Source organism: Podarcis melisellensis, assembly GCF_964234715.1.
Source record: "Podarcis melisellensis genome assembly, chromosome: 15".
NCBI lineage: Eukaryota > Metazoa > Chordata > Lepidosauria > Squamata > Lacertidae > Podarcis > Podarcis melisellensis.
In genome coordinates this window covers 20,770,069-20,783,140 of record NC_138532.1, presented here as the reverse complement: position 1 = coordinate 20,783,140, position 13,072 = coordinate 20,770,069, and the positions used below count along the sequence as shown (strand labels likewise).

At 49.0% G+C, this 13,072-nt stretch overlaps 1 protein-coding gene across 6 annotated transcripts in view; it reads left to right on the top strand.

Moving 5' to 3' along the window:
* USP2 (ubiquitin specific peptidase 2) overlaps positions 1-13,072 on the top strand; it is a 78,162-nt gene that overhangs the window by 37,940 nt on the left and 27,150 nt on the right. The window lies entirely within an intron of this gene.

Below are 13,072 nucleotides of genomic sequence, written 5' to 3'. Positions count from 1 at the left end.
CAGGAGATAGACCAATTGCAAGCAAAGCAGGATGCCTGCCCTGGAACTTTTGCAGCTGCAAGCAGTACTGAAAGCACAAATAATCACAAATAAAAAGGACCCAGAATGTCCTGGGAAGGTGAAACGTTCCCTCCATTGGCTTTTGAATATTACCGTTTTAATAAATGCCAGTTTGGGGTCTAATCCTCCAAATCGGTCAGTTTTTGCAGACATATCTTCTTTAAGGAGGCAGCTATACTTTAGGGGGGCAGGCGGTTCCTCTCCCCTCTCCCCTCCCTAAATCCCCCCTCTCTCCTTCACTCAGAAATTCTTGCCTCTGCCTCCCTCTCTACTCCTCCTTCCGCTGGCCCGGCGTCAGCTGGCCCTGACCAAACACTGGGCTTGGCTGCTGGGTGGGAGGGGCTGTCGGCCTCCCAGCTGGCATTGCACACGCCTCCTTCACATGGGCACGCGGCGCACCATCTGGCTCCGTCTGGGACAGACACCGAGAAGGCCAGCAAAGCAGCTGGGGTGTTCCTGAGGGTCCCCGGGCAAGCGGTTGTTCCTTTCACCCATGCACAGCCTCAAGACAGAAGCAGGCGCAAGAGTATGAGGCAGCGTGGATAACGGGGGATTTTGTCTATCCCGATATCCCTCTGACTTTGTATGCCTGTTCACTAGGATTGGAGGCAATCCGTTACGTGTTGTTTGAGAACTGAAAGCGACCCAAGCTAGCATCGAATATTAGTCATGTTCTCCGGGTTGATTTCCATTGTGGACACGGGATGAATAAGCAAACATCGGCCGTTTCCACTCAACATTTCTGTTCTTGTTGGAATTCTCTGTCATCCCTTCCTACCTATATGCGTGCCTGGCATGCAACATAACAATCAGCAGAGCAGAGTCCCAGATGATAGGAGGAAAACCCAATGCATTCTTCCCTAGCATGATGGGCTTCATGCAAATATAGCCATAGATTTAGAGGCGGATAAGTTGGAGGACGACATGCATTGTCTTGAAGAAGCCTGGTTTTTGAAACGTGCTGGGATACATGGGCATAGCAGTCAACCTTTCCTTTTTTTGCGGGAAATCTCCTTATTCCAGCGCCGTTTCCTGCTGCTATCCCGGATTGTTAGATATCCCGTAGACTGTCCCCGGGACAGGTGAGGCTGCTGACCCCTTATTTTCAAGGCTGCCGATCCCTTATTTTCAAATCTGAAAGTTGACAGCTATGTACATGTTGCTCTGACCACTGGCCATGCTGGCTGGGGGAGTTGGAGTCCAGCTCCCAACAAGTAGAGGGCCACATGTTCCTTCCCCCTGCCCTAATAGATACAGGGTGTGTTCAGGGGTAGCATGTCCCATTTTGCCACCTGAGGCAAAACAGGAAATTGCTGCCTTGTGTGTGTACCACCCCTTGCAGCTGTCACTGAAACCACTTTCTAGGGTCGCATAGCTGCAGCTTCTGGGTTCCGGTGAGATTTCGCAAGGCCTCTGTGCGATCTCGCTGGAACCCAGAAGCCGACACAGCCACATCTCCTCGCTTCCTCGGCAGCAGCAGCAGCCGGGCACCAGCAGAGATGATCCTTGGATTCCACCACATGAGGCAGCTGCCTCAGTCTGCCTCACGAACAGGCCCGGCCCTGGGTTTGTGCCTTTGTGGGACACGAGGTTCAAGAACAGATGCTGCCTTTGGAGGATGCTGTTGTTATAAAAAGGACCCTCTTCCTTCACTTTTCACCCCAGAAGCAGTCGCACCCATCTCTACACACATCCTGTAAATTCCTTCTTCATATGGTGCAGAGTGAGTTTATGACAGTCTTCCCCACCCTGCTGTCCTGCAGGTGTTATTGGACTACAACTCCCATCATCCCCTATCCACTGGCCATACTACCTGGGTTTTTGTGGGAGATGGAAGTCAGAGCCAGATAGTGTTCTCCTTAAGCTCTTGCATCATCTCTTTCCAGTATCCTTGGGGGAAAAGGAATAATTTTTAGCCAGTCATGTGCCACATCCGGTGGTTGTAGTAACCTGGCAGTGTGATCGCACTCCAAATCCCACGTGACTGGTATGACCCCACAGCGCTGTCAGTTTAATGGCACGGAACACAGTCCCGGCCACACACACTCATAAAACACACACACACACGCTCTTTGGGAATTTGCATTGTAACTTAACCAATCCATTTCTATAACGGTTCTTATTTTGCTGCCTGACTCTGAAACCCCCCCCCTAAAAAAAGACCAGCAAATAGCAGCAGGGATCATTAAGTTCCCCTCTCTTTAACCCCAGGGCATGCCTGTATCCAGTTACCAAATAGCTCAACCAAGAAGCATGCAGAGGGCATTTGGACTGGGCTGCCATAACCCCAAGTGACCCAGAAGAATTGCCTTGCAGAGCTACTCCTATATTAAGCCTCCCCAGGGAGGGAGGGAGGCTGGGACTTTGCCATCTTGGGGTGGGGCAGAACGAGAGGCACTTGTCGGCATGAGGCTCCGCAGCTGAAAACAGGACCACTTTTGAAGAGGAGCAAACCTTTCCAGTGTCAGCCTAGGCTTCTTTCTTGCATCTGATCTGAGCTAGGGGGGAATGTTGCCATTTTGCTCTCCCAGCCCAGCACCCATGGGTTGCCACTGTTCTCCTAAGGCAGGGGCGGGCAGCCTCAGACCCAGGGGCAAGTGGCCCTGAAAGGTTGCTCAGATGGGAATGTGGCCCTCAGGTTGGAAAAAGGTCCCCACCCCTGTTGAAAAGAGAGCTGGGTTTAACCATATGGCAAGGTCCTTTCTTCATTCGACAAGGTCACCGAGCCCGTTGACAGGTCAGCTATTCCAATAATACCACTCTGCAGATCAGGCTTCTCCAGATTTTTTTAGACAACAGTTCCCATCAGCTTCGGGCCTGTGGCTGATGGGAGTTGTAGTCCAAAAGCTAGTGTACAGTAGATAATTGAAACAACACTCTTAACAAAAAATAGATAAAACCACTGGAAAAGTTAAAACTGACAGCACAAGCAGAAGACTAAAATCAGTAAGCCTGCCGACCATAAAAAACGGATAGATCCAAATGGGGCCCAAATTGAGTTTAAAGGCCTTGGTAAATAAGTAGGGCTTAGCTTGCCACACAGTCTTGTCTCCAAAGCTTCTCTTCAACCCACTATTCCTCTGCTGCACCTCCAAGACCTCATCTCCTCTCATCCCTGCCCTCTTTCTTCTCTGTCACCAAGTCGGGCCGATGTGTGCAGGGTGTGTTCATCTTTTTGGTCACTGGCAAATTTGCCAATTTCACGTTCCAGACTTAAGTTCCAACCTTAAGTTCCGTTCTCCATGTTTCCACATCAGTTTGCAATTTTATTTATTTTTTTAATCCCCATGAAAACTTGCTAGCAGTGCCCATTTCTCCTAACGTACACATGCTGGGGCACTATTTTCGCCTTTTGCACGCATCTGTGCAAAGCAGTGTCTTCTGATAAGAGTGCATTTTTGTACGCCGTTTTCACTAACATAAGCACACTTTATCCTAACGTACACATTTATTTATTTTTTTGTATACGTTACTTGGCTGGAGAGCAAGCACTGTGAAATTTAGGAAAGTGTGAATTTCTAAGGCTGCCTCTGTCTCACTTCACGTATGGTGTCAGAAAGTATGAATTAGATAACTCCACCCTGACTTGCAACATCAAGTGCTGACCTGCATATGAGCACAAGATCCATCACAGGTCCTACACCACCATTTCTACCTCATTTTGGTTCATAATAATAATAATAATAATAATTTATTATTTATACCCCGCCCATCTGGCTGGGTTTCCCCAGCCACTCTGGGCGGCTTCCAAAAGAATATTAAAATACTGTGATACATTAAACATTAAAAGCTTCCCTAAACAGGGCTGCCTTCAGATGTCTTCTAAAAGTCTGGTAGTTGTTGTTCTGTTTGACATCTGGTGGGAGGGTGTTCCACAGGGCGGGCGTCACTACCGAGAAGGCCCTCTGCCTGGTTCCCTGTAACTTGGCTTCTCGCAGTGATGGAACCGCCAGAAGGCCCTCGGTGCTGGACCTCAGTGTCCGGGTAGAACGATGGGGGTGGAGACGCTCCTTCAGGTATACTGGACCAAGGCCGTTTAGGGCTTTAAAGGTCAGCACCAACACTGAATTGTGCTCAGAAACGTACTGAGAGCCAATGTAGGTTTTTCAAGACCGGTGTTACATGGTCTCGGCGGCCGCTCCCAGTCACCAGTCTAGCTGCCGCATTCTGGATTAGTTGTAGTTTCCAGGTCACCTTCAAAGGTAGCCCCACGTAGAGCGCATTCAGGGCCAAACTAGATGTTTGCTGAAGTTGTAGCATGCAGCTACATAACTTGTAGTGGTTTTTTTCCTTCCTTCCTTCCTATTTATTTATTTCGTTTAATTTCTGGACTGCCTGTGGACCAAAGTCCTCTGGGCAGCTTAGAAAAAACAATGAAAATAGATGCTGTCAGAGGAATCATGGCTCTGAATGCCAATATCTGGGAATGACAAGTTGGGAAAGATCTCAGTTCCCCCTTGCAGGATTCCGAGAGGCAAGTGGCTATTATGGGAGCACAGTGCTGGAGTAGGTGGGTTTATACAATAATCTTGATGCAAATAACATTAGAATTGCATTCCTAAGTGAGAGGGGAGGAGATCCTTGTTTTTTTGCTAACATCCGTCAGTCTCGGGAGACGATAGTAGAGTAGTGCGCCTTTGGGGGTGAGGTCAAGCTGTTGGACAGTTGCAGCGCCTGCTGTGGCTGTAGAGACCGATATAGGAGAGACATGTTTTGTAGCAGCTGGGGCAGATAAGGGCGTCCGGCTGTGCCGCTGCAGATGCACCATGGCATTTCTTCTCTCTGTCCTCCTCCCAGGCGCCATTTCTCCACCGGTCACTGCTTGTTGCTTGTTGTTGTTTAGTCATGTCCGACTCTTTGTGACCCCATGGACCAGAGCACGCCAGGCACTCCTGTCTTCCACTGCCTCCCGCAGTTTGGTCAAACTCATGCTGGTAGCTTTGAGAACACTGTCCAACCATCTCGTCCTCTGTCGTCCCCTTCTCCTTGTGCCCTCCATCTTTCCCAACATCAGGGTCTTTTCCAGGGAGTCTTCTCTTCTCATGAGGTGGCCAAAGTATTGTAGCCTCAGCTTCATGATCTGTCCTTCCAGTGAGCACTCAGGGCTGATTTCCTTCAGAATGGATGCGTTTGATCTTCTTGCAGTCCATGGGACTCTCAAGAGTCTCCTCCAGCACCATAATCCAAAAGCATCAATTCTCCGGCGATCAGCCTTCTTTATGGTCCAGCTCTCACTTCAGATGCACAACTTGACTGCCTGCCTCCCGGCACTGCAGTCGCCTGTAACAGATTCCCACAAGGCAGGGTTGACGGTGCCAGCCTTAGTGCCACGTTTGCAAACATCTTTGTAACGCAGAGTTGCTCCACCAACGGGCCTGGTGCCGGACACCAGCTCTCCACGGAGCACACCTTTGGGGTATCCTTCCCTCTTGCATCCTGTGGTCACAAACAAGCCAGCGTAGAAGTCGCTGAGACAGGAGTGCGAACACGCTGGGAATGTGGGAACAGAGAACACACAGAAAGGAGACAGGTAACTTAGGAAGAAAAAAACGGGTTAAGCAAAGCAGCCTTCAGGTTTCTCTTTCCTTTGGATGGCTTCTCAGCCCCTTCACAGGGTAGCTCTCTGATATTTCCCTGGGGTCTCTCTATCTCTCTGGCCTTTGGGCCAAGCCCCCATTGGGATCCACCAATAGCTCTTCACCTCACTGCCCATGTTTGTAATTCTCCACACGTTGCCTCCTGACGTCTGCGGCAGAATTTCCGGAAATTTCTCGCCCCATTAATCACCCATCTGCATCGTCCCAGGATGGTGAACCCGGTGGCCGTTGCCAAGTAGGAAGATCACAGCCTGTTCTTTGGGGCAACCTAAGGCCAGCTGGTCACTGCTGCATCCGCCCCACCACCACTCGAGGGGTGTGCCCCACCACAAAGCCCCCTGCTTTGAGAGTTTCCGCACTGGGGCTGCCCAGGAGTTGTATGGCGGCCAGCTTGCATTGATTAATCATTTACTTTTAATTTTAACATTTTCCACCCTCTCGTTCTATAAAATGACCAAGGCAGCTTCAATAAAATAATTGGAAGTCAGGATAGAATTTTCTGAAAACCTCTGTGTTGAGCTTGACTGCACTGCCTCTTTTCTCATTCCCATCTTGATCTCAACAAGGATCAAGGCTGGGTGGTTTTGATGTTTTGTTTTGGTTTTGGTGGGTTCTGCTAAAAATGCAAATAATTCTCGCATGATTGTATGCATTATAATATTCTGCTCTAGTTGGAACAGAGATAGTATTTGTATCTGTGTACAGTGGTACCTCGGGTTACAGATGCTTCAGGTTACAGGCTCCGCTAACCCAGAAATAGTACCTGAGGTTAAGAACTTGGCTTCAAGATGAGAACAGAAATCGTGTGGCGGCGGCAGTGGGAGGCCCCATTAGCTAAAGTGATACCTCAGGTTAAGAACAGTTTCAGGTTGAGAACGGACCTTCAGAATGAATTAAGTTCTTAACCCGAGGTACCACTGTTTTATATTGTTGTACTGTGTCCTGGGACAGTATGGTGAAGAACAGTTAAGAAATAATATATGTAAATAAATGTACATTATTGTACATACATGCACTCCAGGTTTCCTCAAGTAAACAGCACATAAAGAGATGCATGTAGTTGTATGAAAAATGCATATTCAGTTATGCTGTAGAAATGCAAGAATGCGCAGGACTTGATTCTTTCATGCGCATAATATAAGCAATTTTTGTTCCGTTTGATTTTCGCACGTAGATATAAATTTGTTTCGATTGGATTCCCATCCCTATCCTTACCAACAAATAACAAGAGAAGTCATCCAGCAAACAGCAAGAAAATTACAACAGTGCTTATGAGGGCAGCTGCAACAGCGTATTTAAAATGGTTACCCCCCCCCCCAGTGGCGGAGCTTCATGCTCTGGCACCGGGTGCGGAGAGTAGGTGGGGGCGGGGCTGGCGTGCATCCTGGGGCCGTGGCACATCGCCTGCGGGGGCATGGCGCCCAGTGTGGGTGGGGGCAGCCGTGATGGCACCCCACCAGGATCACGCTGCTGGGGGCGGTGCGCTCCCCCCACACTCCTCTTCCTCCGCCAGTCCCCCCCTCCAAAAAAAATGCATTACTGAAATAAAGCCGTCTTCTCATTGTAGCAGTGCAGTTGGGCAGACCCTCTCTTGGGGGACCACACCAAATTCTGGGAGCCACCACCAAGAGGGCTTTGTATGTGTCGTGCTCGCCTGCAGCTGTGTATCAGCCTGGGGCTTGCTCAGTGCCTGGATAGGTGACCCTTTGGGAACCATCGTACAGTGGTACCTTGGGTTATATACGCTTCAGGTTACAGACGCTTCAGGTTACAGACTCCGCTAACCCAGAAATATTACCTCGGGTTAAGAACTTTGCTTCAGGATGAGAACAGAAATTGTGCTCCGGCAGCACGGCGGCAGCAGGAGGCCCCATTACCTAAAGTGGTACTTCAGATTAAGAACAGTTTCAGGTTAAGAACGGATCTCCAGAATGAATTAAGTACTTAACCTGAGGTACCACTGTAGAAAAAAGGCAGGAATGTCAGAAAATAATTAAACAAACAAGCCAGAAGAGCCAATGCTATTATACAGCCACAGACCTGGTAACAAGAAAATAGATAATCAGTGCACAATGTGCTGATATTGGAGAATGTGATGATGATGATGATGATGATGATGATGATTAAATTGAGGCATAATGACCATTACTAACAATCCAAAAGAACAGTAGCATCCATCATACTGAGGAGGAGGAGGAATGGTAACACACCAATATAACTCAAAATATCTCTATTTCCTGTTCTGGCATGGACAGTGAATGTTGGTCAACCAAGTCAAAAGCATGAGAAATAAAATCCCACCAGTTGACCTTGGAGTGTTCTTGGTCTTCTTACCCCCTGGAGACCATCAGTTTAGCTGTTATTGTTCCACTGGGTGGGTGCCACTACTGAGAAGGCCCTCTGTCTGGTTCCCTGTAACCTCACTTCTCGCAATGAGGGAACCACCAGAAGGCCCTTGGCACTGGATCTCCGTGTCCGGGCTGAACGATGCCAGGAACTGAACCTGGGACCTTCTGCTTGCCTAGCAGATGCTCTGCCGCTGACCTACAACCCAGCTCAAGTTCAGGACAATGTGATCCGAACTGCTGGCTCCACTCGGTCGCCCTGGCCACTGCATTCCAAACCCATTGCAGTTTCCAAATTACCACCAAGGGTACCTCCACACCGAGCATATTGCAGCAATCTAACCTCGGAACTGTCATTTGAGAGCAGCTGGAACTTCTCTCCCTGCTGAAACTCCCTCTTCTGCACAACTGGGGCTGCACCTTTGGCATGCAGCGTGCCACGCAGGCTCTCTGGGGCCATTTGAGGTCTGCGCTAACCCTCGCTTGCCTTGGCCGCTGCTGCCCGCAGGGAGGCATTCAGCTGTCCTCGTGCTCCATCCATAACTGGCTTCTAGGAATTCTTGGCTATCCGACACTTGAAGGAGGCCTCCTCCTCCTCCTTCCCTGGTGGTCAGAGAGCTTCCCAGCAGCTGCTTAAAGAAGCCACAAACCCAGTAAAGTAAATATTTCCCTCTCCCCTTCCCCCATAGCTCCAACTGTGGCAGCTTTCATATCACACAGGACTCTTCAATGCCCTTTTAAAAAGAAAAGAAAAATCAGACAAACGGATAGAGAAGAGTCTTTTGACACCGGGGTTTTTTCCGGTGCTTGTCAGACTCACTGAAATTAATAGACATGGCTAACTTAGGTCTCTTCATTTCAGTGGGTATACTCTTAGTGGGCATAAATGCAACAATTGATTGATTGATTGATTGATTGATTGGATAGGTTTCCCATGAGGCTTCATGGAAGCAATTTACAGTACAGAAAAAACACACACAAAATAATTGTGTTCATTTTGAAAACACTAATGAAACATTTACATATATATAAGCAATGGGTTGCATTAAACTGAGTTCTGCACAGAGTAGACCCATTGAAATGAATGTACCTAAGTTAGTCGTGCCTATTGACTTCCATGGGTCTGTTCTGATTTGTGTAGGGTTTACTCCTTAGCCTTTTCTTCTCCCGAAGATGTTCCTGCAAGGCAGCAGGTATGGATTTTACCTTGTGGTTTATACCCGAAGCCTTTCTCATGAATGAGTAAAGCTGCAACAGTGGCACATTTATAAAATCAGTTCAGGCCGCATCTGCACTATACATTTAAAGTGGTATTATACCGCTTTAAACAGTCATAGATTATTCCCCCCCCCCCAAGAAAAAAAGAATCCTGGGAACTGTAGTTTGTAAAGGGTGCTGAGAGTTGTTTGAAGGGGCCTATTCCCATCTAAAGTTTCCAGCATGATTTAACAAGCAGTCCCTCTTCCCAGGGAACTCATTCTGATGAGAGGGAGATGAGATGAGAAATGAGATGATGTTGACTATTTAATGAACATTCTTTGTTGATTTGTCGGTGGTGAGAAATTAGATGGCATTACGTCAAAGCAAGTGTTACCTGTGCCTTCCAGTATATTTCCACGTCACTTCCCTTATTGCAAGAAGCCCAATCTCCCGAGGAAAGCGAGTTTGTTGCGCAAAACCTCCCAGTCATCTAAAATTTCAGAAGCAGGGTTTGCCCAATATAGGACTGAGGGCTTATCCACACCTCTATTTGCCTCACCTCTTTCCCCCACCCTGGGAAAACCCACAGTTTGGACCGAATCCGGAACGAAACAACAATCTGGTTTTCTGCAGATTGCAGCTGTTAGTTCTCATGGAGCGCTAAGGAGCGGGTTTTCCAGGGAGCAAAGGCAAAACCACTCAGAGCCATGCCCAGAAAGCAGGGGGAGAACAAAATACACTTGGATCTGCGATCTCTAGGGCCCAGGACAAGAGGAATTGCAGGAGAGCTCAGAATCCCATCTGGAAACAGTGACAACCTGGAAACCTCCTGCTGGAAGTTTGGGTGCAACTCAGCTTGCGGAAGAGGGGTTTGCATAGGGTTAAGGCAGGTCCCCAGATTCTCTCTGTACCTTTAACCTAGTGCCTTACTTCTCCATCACCTTGTTGATTGGACTGATAAGTCTTAGGCTGCATCCTGCTTGCCATTTCCTCCTCCTCACTCTTCTCTCTCAGACCTCAAGGTGAGAGGTCATCTGTAGCTATCCTCTGAGAAAGGAAAGGAGCAAGCATGGCTGCCATGCTGTCCTCTAGACTAGTTGATCAGACCAGAGCGAGAAACGGTTCTATTCACGTTAGACACAGTGGCATCGTGCCAGTTGCTGGAGCCAAGGGCAGGTGGGTGCCAGGCAGGGGTGCCAGCCCAGCCCCTCCCACCGGAGCAACACCACCCCTGCAGCACCAAAGTGGGGCCAAGCTGGACTGCCTGCCTGCTCACGAAGGGGGGAGCCTGGGTGGCTGATACAGCCCTTGTCGAGTGGAGAAGAGCCCCAGCCCACTGGGGGCTCCTGGTTTGCACCTCCTCAAAAATTGTGCGCCCAGGGCCATCCACGGCCCCCCTAGACGCCCCCGTTAGATGTTTCCTATAGGAAACAACTTTCTTCTTTTCTTCCCTACAAGCGTCTTCTCTGTGTCTGTGATTGCGAGAGGTGAAGTCAACTCTCTAACCAAGGTGCTCTAGCTGAACGCTGCTCACTCTTGCATATGAAAAGGGCTTCCGTAGGTGATTGGACCCTGTTATTTCAATGCCGCTGCCTCTGTCTGTCTTCCTGCGCAGTCTCCTGATATCTGAATGCTGGGTTGGCACCGTGTACTTCTGGACTCTCAACTCTGTGTGGGTGTGCAGCCTGCCTGCGTTCCAACTGTGTTCATGATTGCAAAAACACGCTGAGCGCAGAGCAATTTGGGTACAGTTATAGAACCGTAATTACGTTTTCTGCTGTCGCCTGGGTCTGTGTGCGGTGTAACAATGCGCCGTTCCTATCACCTCTGTCCCGGGCACGCATGGGAGCGTTTGCCCATCCTCGTGCGTCAGCAATTCCAATTCCTTACTATTCCCGTGTGCTTTTATCTCTGCGTTTGCAGATTGCGTTCCCTGGAGTGACAGTGTCATGCTGATGAAAGGCTTACAAATCTTGTAGATAAATAATGCTGCAATATATGTATGTATGTATGTCTCCCTGGGTTTATTTTTAACGCTACCAAAAATAGCCCTACCTCATCCAAGCTAAAGTTAGTCCCCTTGCAGCGTCTGCACAAAGAGATCTGGTTGGAGGGTGGAAGAAGGTTGGAAACAGTGCAAAAAGGAACAAGCGGTGCTGGATTTATTAAAGAGGAAAGGAAAGCTGTTCATTCTTTTCTTTTCTTCACGGTTGGAGGCAGCAGCACTTCTGAATACCAGTTGCTGGAAACCTCAGGAGGGGAGAGTCCTTTTGTGCTCAGATCCTGCTTGCGGGTTTCGCACAAGCGTCTGGTCAGCCACTGTGAGAACAGGATGCTAGACTGGGCGGGCCACTGGCCTCATCCCGCAGACTCTTCTTATGGTCGTATGCTTTGGTTTTATGGCTGCATAGATACATGGCAATAACAACCTCGAGTGCAACTTTCCAAAACTTCATCCTGACTCTTGAAAGCATCTGGCGTAAACAATGGAAAGTTACCGCGGGACAATCTGACCGTTCGCCGGGGGATTTATAGATTTGTGTTGGGCGCTTGGTCAGTCCCGTCTGGAAATTTTAAGAGGTCACCAGACAATGGGTCTCTTGCGATGGCTGTGGGGAATATGTGGTTTTGCAGGAGAGTCTGGGATCCTGGGCAACGTAGTTGCTGCTCCTGCACAGAGCTTCCCCTTTTATTTCTGTGCCTCAGTTTCTCTCTGTGTGTAAAGAAGGATGCTTGTCAGGCAGTGGATACTCCATTAAGGGTGCTTCATTGCAGAGGAGATATTTGTCATTGAAATCCAAGCCAGTGCTGGATTCGGCATCAGACCTCAAGCCCCTTGCAGAGTGCTGACACCAGCAAATTGTCTGGAGGTCAGCCAGTGTTACACAAAGTAGGTAAAATGCCACCCAATGGCCATACATAGCTTGCCTTGGGATACCCTGCATTCCTTCTTGTCCTTTTGTACTTCAGTGGCTATCACTCCTTTCCTTTTATTTTCGATGTTGATATTTTATTGAAAAGTTTCAATGGAAAAAAAGTGAGGTGCGTTGGTTGCTGTGCATGCAAATAGGTCTGAGAGGCGGGTGGGGATTGGCATGCCGGCTGCCGATGTCACAAAGGCGCTGGTTCTCCCTTGAGCTTGCAGGGCTCTCTCCTTCCAGTTTCCCCACATACAACCTTATACTTTCTTCCCCTTAGTTTTCTGCTCCCCCTTTTCCCACCCACATCAGTAAAGTGGTTTGGGGGTTGTGGGTGGGGAACACAAGTTCGGAGGAACTAGCCACCAAAGAGTCTCAAAGCAGCCGCCTCGGCGCTCTTGTCTGCAGTATTCGTGCTGTGGTGCGGATAGTTAATCTGTGGCAGGCTTGGTGAATGAACGCCTTTGGGTCCAAGATGGTTTCGACTGGGTGGTCTTGAGTCCTCCTTCTCAGTGCCACTGTTCTGCCCTTCAAAGACTAGACACCTTGGCAGGATTGGAGTTCAGCTACCGGCAGAATGCACAACCAGATTGCACCAAGAGAGCTCCCTTCTTTCTCTGCCCCGCTACTGGGATGTGGGTAGTTTCATATGCTGCCTGGGGAAGAGAGGGCCACTGAGAGAAGCTATGCCACCTGCGGGCATTACTTCAGGGAAAAGGCACTGCGTGGTCTCGGTTGGCTCATTTTGGCAGCAACTCTGTGCAGGGCAACCAACTTTCCTTCTGAGCTTCATCATTGCCTCACCATGTGGACTCAGAGGAGTCACTTCGCCTCGCTGTGGGGTGTGTGGAAAAAACGTGTTTAAATGTGGGGCTCTTCCGACATCCTTTCCCTGCCCTGACTCCAATAAAAAGACAGACAGACAGATCACGGATAGCACCGAGTACAGTAT